General features: G+C 40.9%; 1 protein-coding gene across 1 annotated transcript in view; it reads right to left on the bottom strand.

Annotated features, from left to right (window-relative positions):
• LOC132901386 (zona pellucida sperm-binding protein 4-like) overlaps positions 1-18,767 on the bottom strand; it is a 33,826-nt gene extending 15,059 nt beyond the window's left edge. The window contains exons 1-2 of the mRNA XM_060943735.1: positions 18,734-18,767; positions 1,535-1,656 (exon numbers count right to left, since the gene is read on the bottom strand). The gene's annotated coding sequence lies outside the window, so the exon portion shown is untranslated. The remainder of the gene's footprint in view (positions 1-1,534; positions 1,657-18,733) is intronic.
• Between the last annotated feature and the right edge of the window lie 329 nt (positions 18,768-19,096).

Genomic DNA, 19,096 nt, shown 5'->3' with positions numbered 1-19,096 from the left:
TCATTATTTTTACATTTCTATCGTCAGACTTTATGGAGAGACTTGCACAAATACAGAAAATTCCAGACTTCTCCAAGTTTGTGAGGAGAGCCATTTTGAAAGACATGGAAATTGAATTCTTGTTCATTGTTTTATTCATAAAGCAAAATAGATATCCCCACACGTCCATGGTTTTAAGAAAAAAAAAAAAACATCCAATCTTCCTTTCTGCCTCGAGTGTATGTAAAAATAAATTTAACACAAAAAATACATTTAACACAAATGTGCTGCAGATCTTATTATAACTCATCAATACCTTATCTGACTTGTTTGTTTTTGTTGACACTTAATGTTTGATCTTGTTACAATACCAGTCAAAAGTTTGGACACCTACTCATTCATAGGTTTTTCTGTGTTTTGACCATTTTCTACATTGTAGAACAATACTGAAGACATCAAAACTGTGAAATAATGTATGGCAAAAAAAAAAAAAAAAAGTTAAACAAAAATACGTTTCATATTTTAGATTCTTCAAAGTAGCCACCGTTTGCCTCAATGATGCTTTGCACACTATTGGCATTCTCTTAACCAGCTTCATGAGGTAGTCACCTGGAATGCTTTTCAATTAACAAGTGTGCCTCATCAAAAGTTAATTAGCGCAATTTCTTGCTGCCTTAATGCAACTGTTTGAGATCAACAAACAGTAAAAAGCAAATAATAAAATACAGTAAATAGTGCTATTCCACAACTGTAGTATTCCACATATCAAAAACCACTCAATTAAGTAAAGAGAAATAAGTCCATCATTACTTTAAGACATAAACTGACTTAATAAAAATAAAGAAAAGCCATTGAATTAGGTGTGTCCAAATTTTTGACTGGTACTGTATACATCTCGCTGCCTGCCTCTGATTCAACTAACTGAAAGGGAAAAAAAAGGTCTTAAACTTATAAAGATTAATATTATATTAGCTTGGAGTTTTTTGTAGCATGCTAGACTACAAACAAATGTGCCTTTTACGTCCTATTGGATGACTCTCGATTACCATTACCGTCAATTACTATTAAAGTCACTGGGTCCAACATGGTTACTGTAAATGGTCTAGCTACACCCTGACACATTTCTTCCAAACACTTCCACTGAAACAGCAGCTAAGCTGTTCCGGTTACAGAGGTGTGTTTGGCAGTCTGATAGAGGGCCCACTTCATTGCGTCTTACTGAAGATGTACTGTTTGTAGTCAAGTGTATTAGAGACATCAGAAGTTATCTGCATAAATGTAAGTAAATCATCATAATATCAGTGCAGAGAGAGCATTTATAGTTTTACAGTTATTTAAATACTGTGTAAAATGCAATGCAAAGAAACATTGTTAATTAGATGGTACAGTGAGATGAACAGTTTCAGGCATAGTCAGGCAAAGTACAACATTCCTTTATCAAAATAATGCAAACTTTGTCTAGTTTACAGGGAGTGTGTCATTGCATCATTTTCCTAAGAAGTGCCGCAAAATAACAATACACATATATGTTGACTTAAAAAGTTCATCAGTTTACCGTTTTCTGAACATGACAGCTGCTGTATGAAACAGAGATGATGATAATGTCTGGTCTATCTGATATGCCATATGAGCACTTCCCGGAGATCTTTCGAGCATCATGGTACTGACCACGGTCATCTACAGCATCATGTAAAACAATGTTAATTTACTTCAATACACTTTTAAAAGAAATTCTAATAATATCAGATGCAAAACCTACCTTGAACATAAATATACATTGGCACTGGCTGACTGAGATCTTTGGGAATATAAGCCAACATGTTTTTGGCTGTACATGTGATTGTATCATTGTTCTCAGTTTGTTTCTCAAAACACTGGATTTCACAGATCAGCAGCAAAGTTGTCATTAATCCCCATAATGTAGCCATAATAGCCAAAGAAGGTTTTACCCCACTTTGTTTTGTTTTATAATATAATGTAAACTTGTAACTTAGGTTAGTTAATTTTTACTCCTCGAAGACGCATAAAAATAGATCAATAGCCTCTTTTTTTGAAAACATCACAAAACCTCTAACCGGGGAATTAAACGCAACTCAGGTACACGCGCGTTCAGAAACAGCTGGGGGTGATCACTGAGCTCTATATAAAATCTGGAGAGGTCATGTGCTCGTCAGAGGGAAGGCAGCTGGCCGCCATCTTACCACTCCCATAGCGGAGTGACACTGGCCTAAGACTACGGGAAGCGACACAAAATCGGACAAGATATTTATGTAATTGGTGAGGAAAAATTAGAAGGAAAATGCCTACATGTGCAGCAGTGACCTATACAAATCGTCAGGTCAAAGGTTGTGGATGGACATTTCACCTATGACAGGCGCAGGCGCGCACACACACACACACATACATACACACACACACCTCTCTCTATATATATTTCATCTCTCATCTCATTATCTCTAGCCGCTTTATCCTTCTACAGGGTCGCAGGCAAGCTGGAGCCTATCCCAGCTGACTACGGGCGAAAGGCGGGGTACACCCTGGACAAGTCGCCAGGTCATCACAGGGCTGACACATAGACACAGACAACCATTCACACTCACATTCACACCTACGGTCAATTTAGAGTCACCAGTTAACCTAACCTGCATGTCTTTGGACTGTGGGGGAAACCGGAGCACCCGGAGGAAACCCACGCGGACACGGGGAGAACATGCAAACTCCACACAGAAAGGCCCTCGCCGGCCCCGGGGCTCGAACCCAGGACCTTCTTGCTGTGAGGCGACAGCGCTAACCACTACACCACCGTGCCGCCCTCTCTCTCTCATATATATATATATATATCTCATAACTGGAATATTCAATGAAATGGCAGGGATTTATTTTCAATAAAAGATAAAGTTGGGGTCACACACACACACTAATATATATATATATATATATATATATATATATATATATATATATATATATATATATATATATATATATATATATATAGGCGGCATAGTGGTGTAGTGGTTAGCGCTGTCGCCTCACAGCAAGAAGGTCCGGGTTCGAGCCCCGTGGCCGGCGAGGGCCTTTCTGTGCGGAGTTTGCATGTTCTCCCCGTGTCCACGTGGGTTCCCCCCACAGTCCAAAGACATGCAGGTTAGGTTAACTGGTGACTCTAAATTGACCGTAGGTGTGAATGTGAGCGTGAATGGTTGTCTGTGTCTATGTGTCAGCCCTGTGATGACCTGGCGACTTGTCCAGGGTGTACCCCGCCTTTCGCCTGTAGTCAGCTGGGATAGGCTCCAGCTTGCCTGCGACCCTGTAGAAGGATAAAGCGGCTAGAGATAATGAGATGAGATCATCTCATTATCTCTAGTCGCTTTATCCTGTTCTACAGGGTCGCAGGCAAGCTGGAGCCTATCCCAGCTGACTACGGGCGAAAGGCACGGTACACCCTGGACAAGTCGCCAGGTCATCACAGGGTTGTCACATAGACACAGACAACCATTCACACTCACACCTACAGTCAATTTAGAGTCACCAGTTAACCTAACGGGCGGCACGGTGGTGTAGTGGTTAGCGCTGTCACCTCACAGCAAGAAGGTTCTGGGTTCGAGCCCCGGGGCCGGCGAGGGCCTTTCTGTGTGGAGTTTGCATGTTCTCCCCGTGTCCGCGTGGGTTTCCTCCGGGTGCTCCAGTTTCCCCCACAGTCCAAAGACATGCAGGTTAGGTTAACTGGTGACTCTAAATTGACCGTAGGTGTGAATGTGAGTGTGAATGGTTGTCTGTGTCTATGTGTCAGTCCTGTGATGACCTGGCGACTTGTCCAGGGTGTACCCCGCCTTTCGCCCGTAGTCAGCTGGGATAGGCTCCAGCTTGCCTGCGACCCTGTAGAAGGATAAAGCGGCTAGAGATAATGAGATGAGATGAGATGAATGAGTTAACCTAACCTGCATGTCTTTGGACTGTGTAGAAAGGCTTCAACTGGATAAAAACCCTTTTTGGACATGAAAAAGGGTAACATATCAGAACTACTGCAAAAATGACCCCTGAGGGTCTGTTGGAACAGTTAACAGCAAAACAGGGCTGTGGATTTAAAGATGTCAAATAAAGTTTGTTGGGCTGTTATCTCAGAGCTTCAGGTCTGTGTTGGAAAGTGCATGTCATTTCTAGCCCAACCCTAAACTGTGAGTGACCTCATCAAACGTGTCCCCCTCACATTATCATAAAATGACTACTATAAAATACATTTATCATAAGGAAAAATATTGTTTGAGATTCCCAAAAAATGATTTGTGGAGATGTAATTTCAAATGTAAGTTTGGCTCCTTTCCCATTCAGTTACATAAGGATAGGCGAGGTTTACCATTGTACAACTAAGTATCCACTAGAGGGCCTCAAAGGCGTTTTGGCTTCATGTTTAAACTCCTGTCCACCAGTTACTGAAACATACAAACCCCATTTCCAGAAAAGTTGGGATATTTTCTAAAATGGAATAAAAACAGAAATCTGTGATTTGTTAATTCACAAAAACCTTTATTTAATGTACAAAAGTACAAAGAAAATATTTTCAATACTTTTACTGACGTTTGTAATGCATGGCATGGTGGTGTATAATAGAACTAGATTTGATGCATCAGTTCTAAGCAGAATTACATTATGCACTATCCAAAGTCATCAAAATTACATTACGCACTATCTATATTATGGGCGGCACGGTGGTGTAGTGGTTAGCGCTGTCGCCTCACAGCAAGAAGGTCCTGGGTTTGAGCCCCGGGGCCGGCGAGGGCCTTTCTGTGCGGAGTTTGCATGTTCTCCCCGTGTCCGCGTGGGTTTCCTCCGGGTGCTCCGGTTTCCCCCACAGTCCAAAGACATGCAGGTTAAACATTAAACTGGTGACTCTAAATTGACCGTAGGTGTGAATGTGAGTGTGAATGGTTGTCTGTGTCTATGTGTCAGCCCTGTGATGACCTGGTGACTTGTCCAGGGTGTACCCCGCCTTTCGCCCGTAGTCAGCTGGGATAGGCTCCAGCTTGCCTGCGACCCTGTAGAACAGGATAAAGCGGCTTGAGATAATGAGATGAGACTATCTATATTATCCAAAGTCTTTTGGATATTTTTATTCATGTCTGGATTCAGATATATTTGCTTGTTTGATTGCCTGGAAAGACAGCAGACTCAGGGCCCTAACCACACCTTCTGTGAAGAAGGACCCAAATGGCAGACCAGAGAGAAATAATATCTCCAATAGAGCTCAAGGGTGCAGGGGAGGAAGAGCAACTGAGCCAGACAGCTTCAATGTCAGTGACGTATGGAAACAGACATGATTAGCAAGTGTTTGTGTTGAAAGAACAAGGCAAGATACACCAATCAAGAATGAGCTACAAAGACAGACTGCAAGCAATCACAGATGGCTATGATAGCCATCAGTCAGTGCGTTTACATGCACATCCAAATCGAGCTACTATCGGTAATCGAGCTAAGGGTCCCAGCAGGGGTGCCAGAGAAATCCAATCCTACATGCACACAAGGAAATCGAGCTATTGTGTGAGGTACATTGTGCACCCGAGCCACAGGTGGCGCTACACGCCCCATCGTGTTGGTACACTTCCGGTTGTCATCATGAAGAAGAGCTATTCAAGAGTATAAACAAAGTTATCAGCAGTGTTGCCAGATACTGCTGACGTTTTCCATCCCAAAACATGTTCAAATCCGCCAAAATGCACTTAAAACCGCCCAATCTGGCAACACTGGCAGTTACGTGTTCACAAGTTCCGTGCTCAAGCTGTTAAGGCCAATTTATGCTGACAACCCAGTCCTCGCAGATAGCATCACAGACAGTGTCTGCGTAGCCCCCCCACCTTCGCAGACACTCTGCGCGCACCTCCCAAAAATTGTGACCACCGCAGAAGCCTCGCAGACAGCGTCGCAGACAAGAGGGCTCTGATTGGTCCACTCTACATCCACTGTACACGCACTTCCGCTTCCCTACTTTCCCGGTTTGTTTTGTTTTCAGGACCGCCATTTTTAAAAACACGAGCGAAGATGGAGCAGCACGAAGAGCGGTTGATCGAGGAAGTACGTACATCTATACGACTCCAGTTCTAGTCATTATAAGTAACCGGAGGATAAACACTCCACTAACCACACCCACCAACTACTCCTAGCGATTTCGTGACTTCGCGCCCCCTTGCATTGTGGCAGTGAATAACATCGTGCACGCCTATTACTCCCCGCTCAATGATAAATCTGCGAAAGCCTTGTCGCAAGAGCATGCAGAGGCCTTTAGGCTTGCTCTAACAGACTGTATGGCTACAAACTGTCCTGCGCAGACCACTGTTTTGTAAGACAACTTATTTTGCACAATTGTATATTTTTCTAAAGTCCATTTTTTGCTTACAAAAATAATTTTTTTTTTGCTTACAATTTAACTTATGTCTTAATAAACACACAAAAAGTTTAATTGTTTTGTTTTTATTGACATTCTTCAGATGTTGGGCACATATACATACATATATATACACACACACACACACACACACACACACACACACACACACACATATACAGGGGTTAAATTGGGATTGGTTATGTGGGGGGGGCTCTGCCTCGTACCCGCCCGTGCCCCCACCGCCCTGCCCCAATATACTTTTTGGAAAATAACCCTCTAATTTGATAACCATATCATATTGCACAGAGATATACACCTTATCTGTGTTGTAGGCCTATGTGTGTCTTGTAGTGCCCCCCTACACATTATGGCAGTTTGAATGTAGATTGGTTGGCCAGTGTAACAGATTGTACAGGTTGTTGTACATTGGTTTGAAGGAAATGATTAGTGGGGGGTCTGGGGGTCCTCCCCCAGAAGTTTTTTATTATCATACATGTTATTTGCTGAATTCTGGTGCATTTTAATAAGTTGTTAGCTGACTTTACAGAGGTAGGTTGAGCAATATCATGTTAAATCGTGTCACATGCCGACAGGTGAAAAATGTGAAGGAGAAATGTTCAGTGAGAAAATTTGAAGGCTTGCACAATCTTAAACCAAAACAGTTGATTTATTTTGGAGGATAAATGTTAAATATGCCAAAACACTGTCAGTCAAATTGTCAAATATATTCATGCAGTGAATGCAACCAAATACAAACAACACTATAACATTGGAAGCATTTATTATTATTGTTATTATGTATTCAATTATTTATTTGGCATGTGGTGCTTTTTGTATTGTCTAGAACATACATAAGATGAGCATATTATAGCAGCAAAATAGAAGCACAATCATTTGAATGCAGCAAAAGTTTTGCTGCATTCAAATGACTGTGCTTCTATTTTGCTTCTATAATATGCTCATCTTATGTATGTTCTAGACAATACAAAAAGCACCACATGCCAAATAAATAATTGAATACATAACAATAATAATTACACTAATAATACACTAATAATATTAACAATAAATAATAATAAATTAACAATAAATAATAAAATACTAATAATATTAACAATACAGTGAACATAATCATTATCATATTTTTTATTATTAAAAACAAAATATCAAATAATACTGAAGAGGGGAAAAAATAATACTGATCTAAATATGTTGTGTTTTTATTTTTAGACAGTATGTGTTTTGCTAAACACATACTGTCTAAAAATAAAAACACAATGTATTTAGATCAGTATTATTTTTTCCCCTCTTCAGTATTATTTGATATTTTGTTTTTAATAATAAAAAATATGATGATTATGTTCACTGTATTGTTAATATTATTAGTAGTAGTTGTAACAGCAGTAGAACATCTCCCCCTTCCCCCTGGCTAATTTCTGTCGATAACTGGGGACTATGGAAATTGAACTCGCCAAATGCACAGACAGTTCGTTCAAGCACCTCTGATGGATTATCCGTATGCAGGTAAAAGGGGAGACGGTGTACGGAGAAAATTATAAACAAGTCACAACGCTGAAACACAAGCCCAAAACCCGCAAACCACTTCTGATTTTTTTTTTAAAGCAAGCTCACAAAAAAAGAAACCCCAAAGTCGCTTATAAAAAGCGGAATTGGCAACCCACGCAGTGTTCCAGAAACCAGAATCTCTGATCGCAAGTTCTGTTCTAAATAGCTTTGACAGGTCGTCTTGTTATCAGGAAAACTATGATCCATCTCATAAAAGTCATGGGTTTATTGATTAATAAAACGATATTTAATTATTCAGAACTGAAAATCGTGAAAAGGGTTTGTTGCTTTTGATGTGTGCGTGATCATATGCCATCCGCTCCGAGCTTATGTGCCGGGGCTCAGCCCCGGCCCAATTTAACCCCCTGCACACACACACACATATATATATATATATATATATATATATATATATATATATATATATATATATATATATACACACACACACAAATACAATGACTTGTTTATGTACACAATTCACAGCTATGCAACAGCTGTACAGATGTATTTGGTGATACAGTAAGTGAGCTAAATTTTAACAGTGCAAACAATGCCACAAAAAGAAAAGATTCATGCCGTTGTCATGATTCGTTGTCATGCCGACCGAGGCTGTTGTGTTTCCCGCTTGTGGTCTTGTCACTCGTCCCTTCCGGAAGGGGCAGTGCTGAAGTAAGTAGCTCGAATACGTAGCTCAATAGGGTATACATGCACTAAGTAGCTCGGCAGAAATCGCATAATCTAGGTCGTGTAGCTCGATTCCGAGAAATCAAGTTCGGTTCAATTTTCAGCCGAATTAAGGTGTATACATGGCATTTTGAACTTCGATTTCAGTCGAGCAACGGCAGAAATTAGATTCTCTCTATGTGCATGAACGCACTGACAGAAGAAGGGGCTCCTAACTCTCTACAGAGCAGAGCAACATTGCAGGTAGAGTAGAAAAAGGGCAAGGAAGTGGTGAGCCCTTATCAAAAACCCACTGGGTTCACCAAGCTACTGTTCACATAAAAACACAGTGAATGTCTGGCCTGTGCAAAAGAGGAAAACCATCACCCTTGGAATATGTTTAGTTACACTAACAAAACCCCAAACCTTGGGGAGTGCAATATGGTAATCAAAACATCAGTGCCAGTGGAGGCATTTGACCTGAGTGCTGTTCCTGAAAGAAATCCTGAAGTTGGTAAGGAAATCTACATTCACCAGCCACTTTATTAGTTACACCTGCTGTTTTATGCAGTTATCTAACCAGCCAATCCCTTGACAGCAGCACAATGCATAAAATCATGCAGATACACATCAACAGCGTCAGTTAATGTTCACTTCAAACATCAGAATGGGGAAATTTGTGATCTTTGTGACTTCACTGTGGCATGGGTGTCAGATGGACTGGTTTGGGCATTTCAGAAACTGATGATCTCCTGGGGTTTTCACAAACAACAGTTTCTAGAGTTTGCAAAGAATGATGTGAAAAAAAACATTGAATGAGTGACAGTTCTGTGGGTGGAAACAAATGCCTTGTTGATAAGAGAGGTCAGAGGAAAATGGCCAGATTGGTTTGAGCTGACAGGAAGGATATAGTAACTTTTTACAAGCATGATGAGCAGAAAAGCATCTCAGCATGCAACAGCAGAAGATCACATTGGGTTTCACTCCTGCCAGCCAAGAACAGGAATCTTGGAATCAAGAACAAGTTCCTGTTAAAGTGGCTGGTGACTGTAGGTCCATGTCATTTTAGGTCCAAGTGGAAAATATCCTATAAGGTTTACAAGTACTGCCCTAGGCTACTACACTGGCTTTGGATGTGTGCATAGGTATTCACCCTCTCCAAAGTCAATACTTTGTAGAGCCATCTTTTGCTGCAATTACATTCTCTTGGGGTATGTCTCTATTAGCTTAGCACATCTAGCCACTGGGATTTTTGCCCATTCCTCAAGGCAAAACTGCTCCAACTCCTTCAAGTTAGATGGATTGCGTTGGTGTACAGCCATCTTCAAGTTATGCCACAGATTCTCAATTGGGTTGAGGTCTGGGCCATTCCAAGACATTTAAATGTTTCTCTTTAAACCACTCCAATGTAGTTTTAGCAGTATGTTTAGGGTCATTGTCCTGCTAGAATGTGAACCTTCGTCCCAGTCTCAAACCTCTGGTTGACTTAAACAGGTTCTCCTTTAGAATTGCCCTGTATTTAGTGCCATCCATCTTTCCTTCAATCCTGACCAGCTTTCCTGTCCCTGCAGAAGATCCTATCCCCAAAGCATGATGCTGCCACGACTATGCTTCACTATAGGAATGGTGTTCTCAGGGTGAGGAGTTTGCACCACACATGGCATTTCCCATGATTGCCAGAAAGATCAATTTTAGTCTCATTTGACCAGAGAATCTTCTTCCATATGTTTGGGGAGTCTGCCACATGCTGTTGGGCAAATTCCAAACGTATTTTCTTAAGCAATGACTTTTTTTCTGGCCACTCTTCCATAAAGCCCCGCTCTGTGAAGCATATGGCTTAAAACAGTCCTATGGACAGATAGTCCCATCTCTGCTGTGGATCTTTGCAGCTCCTTCAGTGTTATTGTTGGTGTTTTTGTTGCGTCTCTGAATAATGCCTTCCTTGCCTGGTCTGAGTTTTGGTGGGCAGCCTTCTCTTGTCAGGTTTGTAGCGGTGCCATATTCTTTCCATTTTGCTATAATTGATTTAATGGCGCTTCATAGGATATTCAAAGTTTGGGATATTTTTTATAACTCAACCCTGATCTATACTCTTCCACAACTTTGTCTCTGACATGTTTGGAGTGCTCCTTGGTTCTCATGTTGCTTACTTAGTAGTGCTGCAGAGTCACGGTCCTTCCAGAACAGGTTGATTTATACAGACATTATGTGACAGAGTATGTGACACTTTGATTGCACACAGGTGGATCTTAATAACTAATTATGTGACTTATGAAGTGAATTGTTTAGACCAGCTTTTATTTAGGGGTTTCATATGAAAGGGCACCCCTTTCATATGAAATACCTATACACACTCCATATTTCTGTTTTGTCATCTTAATTATTATTTTTGTCACAATAAAATAACAATTTGCATCTTTAAAGTGATAGGCATATTGTGTAAGTCAAATGGTGCTAACCCTCCAAAAATCCATTTTAATTCCATCTTCTGATGCAACAAAACAGGACAAGGACCAATGGGGATGAAAGATGGCTTGGTTGCAAGACACTGTACTGCAGCAACCCTTTGATGTATCAAAACTAAACTTGGTAGATGAACTTGGGACCCTTTTGAGGGCGTCCAAATAAATTGTGGGTCATTCCACAAAATCGGGGCGGCACGGTGGTGTAGTGGTTAGCGCTGTCGCCTCACAGCAAGAAGGTCCTGGGTTCGAGCCCCGGGGCCGGCGAGGGCCTTTCTGTGCGGAGTTTGCATGTTCTCCCCGTGTCCGCGTGGGTTTCCTCCGGGTGCTCCGGTTTCCCCCACAGTCCAAAGACATGCAGGTTAGGTTAACTGGTGACTCTAAATTGACCGTAGGTGTGAATGTGAGTGTGAATGGTTGTCTGTGTCTATGTGTCAGCCCTGTGATGACCTGGCGACTTGTCCAGGGTGTACCCTGCCTTTCGCCCGTAGTCAGCTGGGATAGGCTCCAGCTTGCCTGCGACTGTAGAAGGATAAAGTGGCTAGAGATAATGAGATGAGATTCCACAAAATCGGTATCTTTTCAACTTTGAAAATTTTAAATATAAAAATCTCTTTTTTTTTCTTTCAATTTTTAAAATACCTATGGAAAGAAGACATCTTAAAGTGACAATAAATTATATGCTGCCATCTCAGGCTATTTATTTTATTCATTTTATGACATGTTATGTAATTCCTGATACGATTTATCTGTCAACCCTGTTATGGACAAAATGGTTACTATATAAAATATTTAGAATTAGAATTGTGTAATAGTTTCCACATGTATGAGCAGCACATCAGTCCCTCTTTTCACTAGGATTACTGCAGATTATGAATATAATTCTAAATATTAAATTTTATCTTTCAAATGACCAAGAAAGTCTAAATTGAAAAAGTAGACCACATATAAATTAAGATATATAAGTATTTTTATGAGAGAGGTATTGAATCAAATGTATTTTCTAAAATGGTTTACAGTCTTAATTGCCAGGTAGTACCTGGCTGGGCCTTCTAATGCCGCTTTTCCACTACAAACGCGGCTGAGTCGGGCTGAGCCGTGCCGTGCTGAGTCGGGCTGAGCGGGGCTGTTGGAGTTGCATTTCGACTACAACCGCGCTGAACCGTGCTGGCTGGAAGTGGGTGGACACATTGGGTGGAGTTAGCGAAAGTGGGTGGACGTCACGTGATGTCGTTAAGCAGCGCAAACAGTGACATCAGTGACCTTTTAAGCGGTAGTCTCACAACCCGAATAGTAAACAATAAACATGGAGGACATGGAGTCGTTAGTGTTGCTGGTCTTGGTGCTGTGGCTTGTTGTCACCGACAACGCCAACAGATACTGGCAAGAGCGTATAGATGAGGCGAGGCGCATAAGGCTTCAGAAATTCTCGTAATTCTTCTCCTTCCGGGTTTGCGGTGTTTACAGATCCCAGCGTACTCGCGGGGCGTGTGTGGGCGTGTGAGGACACTCCTCCTCACCAATCAGTGCACAGGGGAGTGTCTGCTCACGCCCCCAGCCTCAGTCGGCTCGCTTTGGCTCGCTTCAGCCCCACTCCAAAACGGTGCGAGTTTTAGGGGCTAAGCAGGGCTGAAGCGAGCTGAGTCGTGCTGGTTTTTGGTAGTCGAAACGCGAGCCATGTCGGGCTGAAGTGAGCTGAAGCGAGCTGAAGTAGGGTAGTGGAAAAGGGCCATTATTGTCATTTTTACATTTTTATCAAATTAATGACAACAACAGGACTGACCTATGAAGTAACAGGACTGACAAGAGTAACGGGGATGATGAGAGACAATCTTCAGCACATTGTACAGCACATTGAATTTGTCATTCATTCTCATCTCATTATCTCTAGCCGCTTTATCCTGTTCTACAGGCAAACTGGAGCCTATCCCAGCTGACTACGGGCGAAAGGCGGGGTACACCCTGGACAAGTCACCAGGTCATCACAGGGCTGACACGTAGACACAGACAACCATTCACACTCACATCTACGGTCAATTTAGAGTCACCAGTTAACCTAACCTGCATGTCTTTGGACTGTGGGGGAAACCGGAGCACCCGGAGGAAACCCACGTGGACACGGGGAGGACATGCAAACTCCACACAGAAAGGCCCTCACCGGCCACGGGGCTTGAACCCGGACCTTCTTGCTGTGAGGCAACAGCGCTAACCACTACACCACCATGCCGCCCCTGTACATATTTGTATCTTTTAAAAACATTACTGCATGTATTATTGTTGTCATTATTATACTTTATAAGTAACACTATCTTTGAAATAGTATTTGCATGGAATTTGAATATTTATAATAGTGAAGCACATTGAATTCTAAGAAATTCAATGTTTTGAGGGATTTGTAGTTGGAATCATGACTTCTAGACAAAGTTCTTTTAGCTGATATTTGGTTTCATTTTCTTTAACAGATAGAGGGTGAGGTTCTGTGCGTCATTGCATTTACACATCATTAACAAGAGTTTTAGAAGAATGTTACTTTAATTGAAACTGATCTTCAGCAAAACCAGACCATAAAGACCTATCACACATCACAAATCTCTGAAGTATCAAAATTCACATTGAGTTAGGTAAAAACTCCATCAAACCAAAATTCACACAGTTTGGTAAAAACTCCATCAAATCAAAATTCACATTGAGTCGGGTAACAACTCCATCAAATTGGTTAACATGGTGAACATGCAATATCACCAGACCATTAACACTTATCACAAGTTACATGCCTCATTGAAGATGCGAGAGGTCTCAAGTTATGCTGGTTTTACCACAGCTAAGGGAAGTTGTTAGATATGAAGAGGAGCGCAGCAGAGCTGAGTGCCGTTAGACCCCCTTAGCCGTGGTAAAACCAACATAACTCACAGACTTGAGTGGGTTATTGCATTTCTAAAACTGTTACCACATGAATCTGGCATGGTTTCGTTAAAGGAAGACATAATGAGAAATGTAATGAATTATTCATAGATAATTTATATGGTACAACAATATAGAACGAAATGCTGTCAGAGCCATTGTGGATTTTACAACGGCATTGAACGTGATTCAACCAATCACAATCAAGGACCGGAACTATCAGTTTTAGAAATACACATATATAATGTTCTGTGTCTGTTCTTGAATGCATTCTTCCATGCAGAGTTGCACTGCTTCTAACACTATCTGTGTATGTTATATGTATACCTGCATGTACACCTGGCTTATAGTGACTTATTTTTTTATTGTTCTGACCTTGAAGGACCAGCTTCTTCTTGATTTGCCTGTTCTGGGCTCACTGGAGGAGTTGCTACACTACTGAGTGCAACTGAAACTGCCTTTTTTGCTGCTCTGCTCTTTGCCTGGGCTTGTCTCCATTTTCTCCGCTGTAACCTCTGCTCTCTCTGACTGCACTCATGTATGGATTTCTTCTTTCCCTGTTCTCTGTCTCTCTTCCAATTCTTCCTCTCCCACTCAAGGTACTTGGCCCTTCTCTCAGGATCTTGGTCTCGGTGAGCGCGATAGCACCTTTGCTTTTCTGCTGCACTTAATGGCATACTAATAGCATCTGTAAAAGTGTATCGAAACAAATATAAACAAATAATCAAAATAACAATATTACATTATCTTTAGCTAGCAAATAAGACAGCAACCTCAGTAAGTCATTAAATATTAGACACTACTAGCAAATGTTACTAAGACTGTAATAAATGCTCATAAGCACCCACACTGCATAATATGGGCATCATCTCAATGATACTTGAATAAAATTTTTAAAAATACACAATGAAACTTTTTAAAAATGATAGCAATTTAACTGAATAAACTTAAAACTGTGTGACTAGAGTGAAACCTAATCAATGTCACTCCTGTTACTCTGGGGAGAGTAACAGGACTGACAGTAACAGGATTGATGATTTTAAACTAATTTGCCCCTAGCTAGCTAATGTTCAAGGTCACAAGAGCAGATATCATACAGTTTGAAAGGATATTACTTGTAGATATGGTAAACATATGAAAATTATAATTTTAATTAATATGTAAAAATTGGTAACAGTAATGATGCTGTATGATGTCCCCACCCCAACAATCTCATAAAACAAAATTTTACATTATAGAAGAGAGAAACTTACTTGTGTTTCATATATTGTTAATCCTCTTCCTGTAAATGTAACTTCCTGTGAATAATGTCACTGCTGGAATGTGCCATTATTTTACAGGGGTGTTTTTGTGTCAGTAACAGGGTTGACTTGAAATCAGGGGACACTGATAAAATGATTTATATTTTATAAAGATAAAATGTATTCATGCCGAAAACATTATTTAACAACAGAGGTGGAAAAACTGGATTGACAAAGTAAAAGTCCTGCTTAGGTTTTCCTTCTGCCTGTGCTCTCAACACAGGTGATTTCACCAATTAGCTCATCAACCTGGCTTAGGGGATGTGATAATTAGGATCAGCTGGTTCATTGAATTGGCTGGAGCAAAAATGTGGCAGGGTTTTTACTTTCTGCACCCGGGTTTTTCCACCTCTGTTTAACAATGAGATTAGTTGTAGAACAATATAGAAATGCAAAATTTGTATCATTTTAACAACAATTTACAATTAAAAACAACCTGCTGAAAAATAACTTTCATAGTGAGGGACAAGCCGAAATCCCTGCCTTATCAACATAATAGCAAATTTAACCATGGACAATAATATTTAATTCACTTAATTTTGAGGTAGTGTTGATGGTAGAAGACATACTAATGTTATGTTTTCAAATTATGCATGTATTTGGTATTATAGTGATTTCATGACAGATTATTTCTCTGGCACGCAAAATATACCGATTTCACGGAATGACCCTTGTGCCATTTGACCACTAGGGGGCACTGCAATAAGCAACAATGTGTTCTGACTAATAACTGTTGCCATGTTTACCTTCAAAAATAATCCTTGTGTCTGGCCATACCATGGGAGGTCCCAAGGCCAAGACCTTGCAAGTTGTCACATCAGCCTAATTGATGCATTTGTCTTATTGGATTTTATCAAAAATGGTTAAAACTTTTCACAGGTCATAGTTTTTTCCAATCTGCATGGAATTTGGCAGACATGATCTTCAGGCCAAGCCTCACAAAAGTTTTTTTTTTTTGCATTTCAATTTCTGAAAGTGTTTGTCCAATACAGCCAACTGAAACTGGTGGCAAAGCAACCAATCAGGATGTGAGATCAGCAATGCTCTGATGCATCAACATCAAAATTGGACTTGGGACCCCGTTTTGAGGAAGTGCTCACAATTTTTCATCCTTTGACTACTGGGGGGCACTGCAATAAGCAAAAATGTGTTCAGGCTAATTACTGTTAATGTGTTTACCTTAAAAAATTAATTATTGTGTCTGCTGATACTGTGGGAGTTCCCAAGGTCAAGACATGCCAACTTTTCAAGTCAACATAGTTGATCCAGCCTCCGTGCTGGAGTTTATTGAACAGTTTAAAAAAATTTTCACAGGCCACAAATTTTGTCCCATCTTCACCAAATTTGGCACAGATTATCTTTAGTAGCCCTGTGATGACCTGGCGACTTGTCCAGGGTGTACCCTGCCTTTTTCCCGTGGTCAGCTGGGATAGGCTCCAGCTTGCCTGCAACACTGGAACAGGATAAAGCGGCTAGAGATAATGAGATGAGAGATGAGATTATCTTTAGTCAACATCTCACAAAAGGTTACCAGTCTGATTTTTTATTTTCAAAACCGTTCATTACAAGTTTGGCAGCAAAGCCATCAAACAGGAAGTGAGCTCATATCTTGGCCAATCTTTGGTCAGTTAACATGTAATTGTTAACTGACCAAAGACTGGCCAAGATATGATAACATGTCACTGTCAGCAGGCATGCTGTGAGTGCATGCAGTCATGCCATGGAGAAAAACATGAAGTTTCCATGGCAGCTGTGCCCTGCTGTGATGCTTGGCCCCCTCATCAATGCTTGCAGCTATATTTTGTAAATCACTTTGCAACCTATATTGCCGACATCCCCCCCCATTTAAAAATTATGTGCTATTTTGTGTATATTCATGGCATACACTCCTCATTTGACCAAAGGTTTGTGGAAACCTGACCATTACACCCATAAGTGGTTTTTCCCCACCTGTTGTCACAATGTTTGAAGCACACAGTTGTATAGGATGTCTTTGTATGATGTAGCATTACAGTTTCCCTTCATTGGAACTAAGGGGGCAGCATGGTGGTGTAGTGGTTAGCACTGTCACCTCACAGCAAGCAGGTTATGTATTCAAACCTGCTGGTAGACTGTGGCCTTTCTGTGTGGAATTTGCATGTTCTCCTTGTGCCCATGTGGGTTTACTCCACATGCTCTGGTTTTCTTCCACAGTCCCAAAATATGCAAATTAGGTAATTTGGTTACTCAAAATTGTCCATAGGTATGAGTGTCTGCCTCTGTGTTAGCCTTATGATAGACTGGCAACCTATCCAGGGTGTGCTCTGCCTCTCGCCCAATGTCAGCTAGGATTGGCTCCCACTCACCTGTGACTTGTAATAGATACACTACCATTCAAAAGTTTGGGGTCACCCAGACAATTTTGTGTTTTCCATGAAAAGTCACACTTTTATTTACCACCATAAGTTGTAAAATGAATAGAAAATATAGTCAAGACATTTTTCTGGCCATTTTGAGCATTTAATTGACCCCACAAATGTGATGCTCCAGAAACTCAATCTGCTCAAAGGAAGGTCAGTTTTATAGCTTCTCTAAAGAGCTAAACTGTTTTCAGCTGTGCTAACATGATTGTACAAGGGTTTTCTAATCATCCATTAGCCTTCTGAGGCAATGAGCAAACACATTGTACCATTAGAACACTGGAGTGATAGTTGCTGGAAATGGGCCTCTATATACCTATGTAGATATTGCACTAAAAACCAGACATTTGCAGCTAGAATAGTCATTTACCACATTAGCAATGTATAGAGTGTATTTCTGATTAGTTTAAAGTGATCTTCATTGAAAAGAAGAGTGCTTTTCTTTCAAAAATAAGGAAATTTCAAAGTGACCCCAAACTTTTGAATGGTAGTCACATAGAAAATGAATGAAAGGGCTTAGTCCAAACATGTTCCAGCATGTGCACAAAGTGAGGTCTATGAAAACATGGACCTGACTAATGCTCTTGTGCCTGAATAGGCACAAATCACCACAGCCACTTTCCAAAATCTAGTGGAAAGCATACCCAGAAAAGTGGTAGTTATTATGACCGCAAAGTAGGACTAATATGGAATGGGATATTCACAAAACACATAATGGGTATGATGGTGTGGCAGCAGGGATATGGTCAAGTGTCAGCTATGGACAGAGAGGAGGTGGGTTGAACTGGCATGTAATGTGATATTCACCTGTCTTCCTGCCAGTCTACTTATTTGTTTCTCTTTGCACTTTTAGGGACTTGCATAACTAGCGAGAGAGAGTGTGCAAAATCCAGCTGGCAGAGCTTGCGAGACACACGTACACAGGCTATGGAGTGTGAACTTGAAAATGAGGGAGCAAAAGCAATGACTGAAACTCAGACTGAACAAACATGATATGTAGTAAAAGTTCATTATGTCTACCTATTGAAACTACTCTTTAAATTCGTTTTTTAAGACAAGGATTTTTTAAGATATTACCTTGACAGTTTCGGCGATAAACTTCCGCCTTCTTCAAACAGTCACCAGATGTCGAGTGGTGACGTGCCTTATCAGCTGATGTTACGCTACGGAGGCGTGAACGTCCCGCCCAATTTGACAGGTAGTTCACGCCTCCTGCTGTCAGGTCGCTCCTCCAGGACGGCGCTCCAGGTGTGCGACAGTGCATACGCTCCCTCATCCCGGTTCATCGTTCTCTGCGCACGCTTTCGTATCTCCACTGCCTCTAAAATCCAACGTTGGAATCTATTTTCTTCAGCGCGAATGACTCTGGCCTCCTCCCAATTCATTATATGATTATGTCGTTTACAGTGGTCTGAAATGGCTGATTTTAAGTTTTCTTGG

The sequence above is a fragment of the Neoarius graeffei genome, chromosome 17 (genome assembly GCF_027579695.1).
Source record: "Neoarius graeffei isolate fNeoGra1 chromosome 17, fNeoGra1.pri, whole genome shotgun sequence".
Classification (NCBI taxonomy): Eukaryota; Metazoa; Chordata; class Actinopteri; order Siluriformes; family Ariidae; genus Neoarius; species Neoarius graeffei.
The sequence above is the reverse complement of the archived record's forward strand: the minus strand, read 5'-3'. Positions and strand labels throughout refer to the sequence as shown.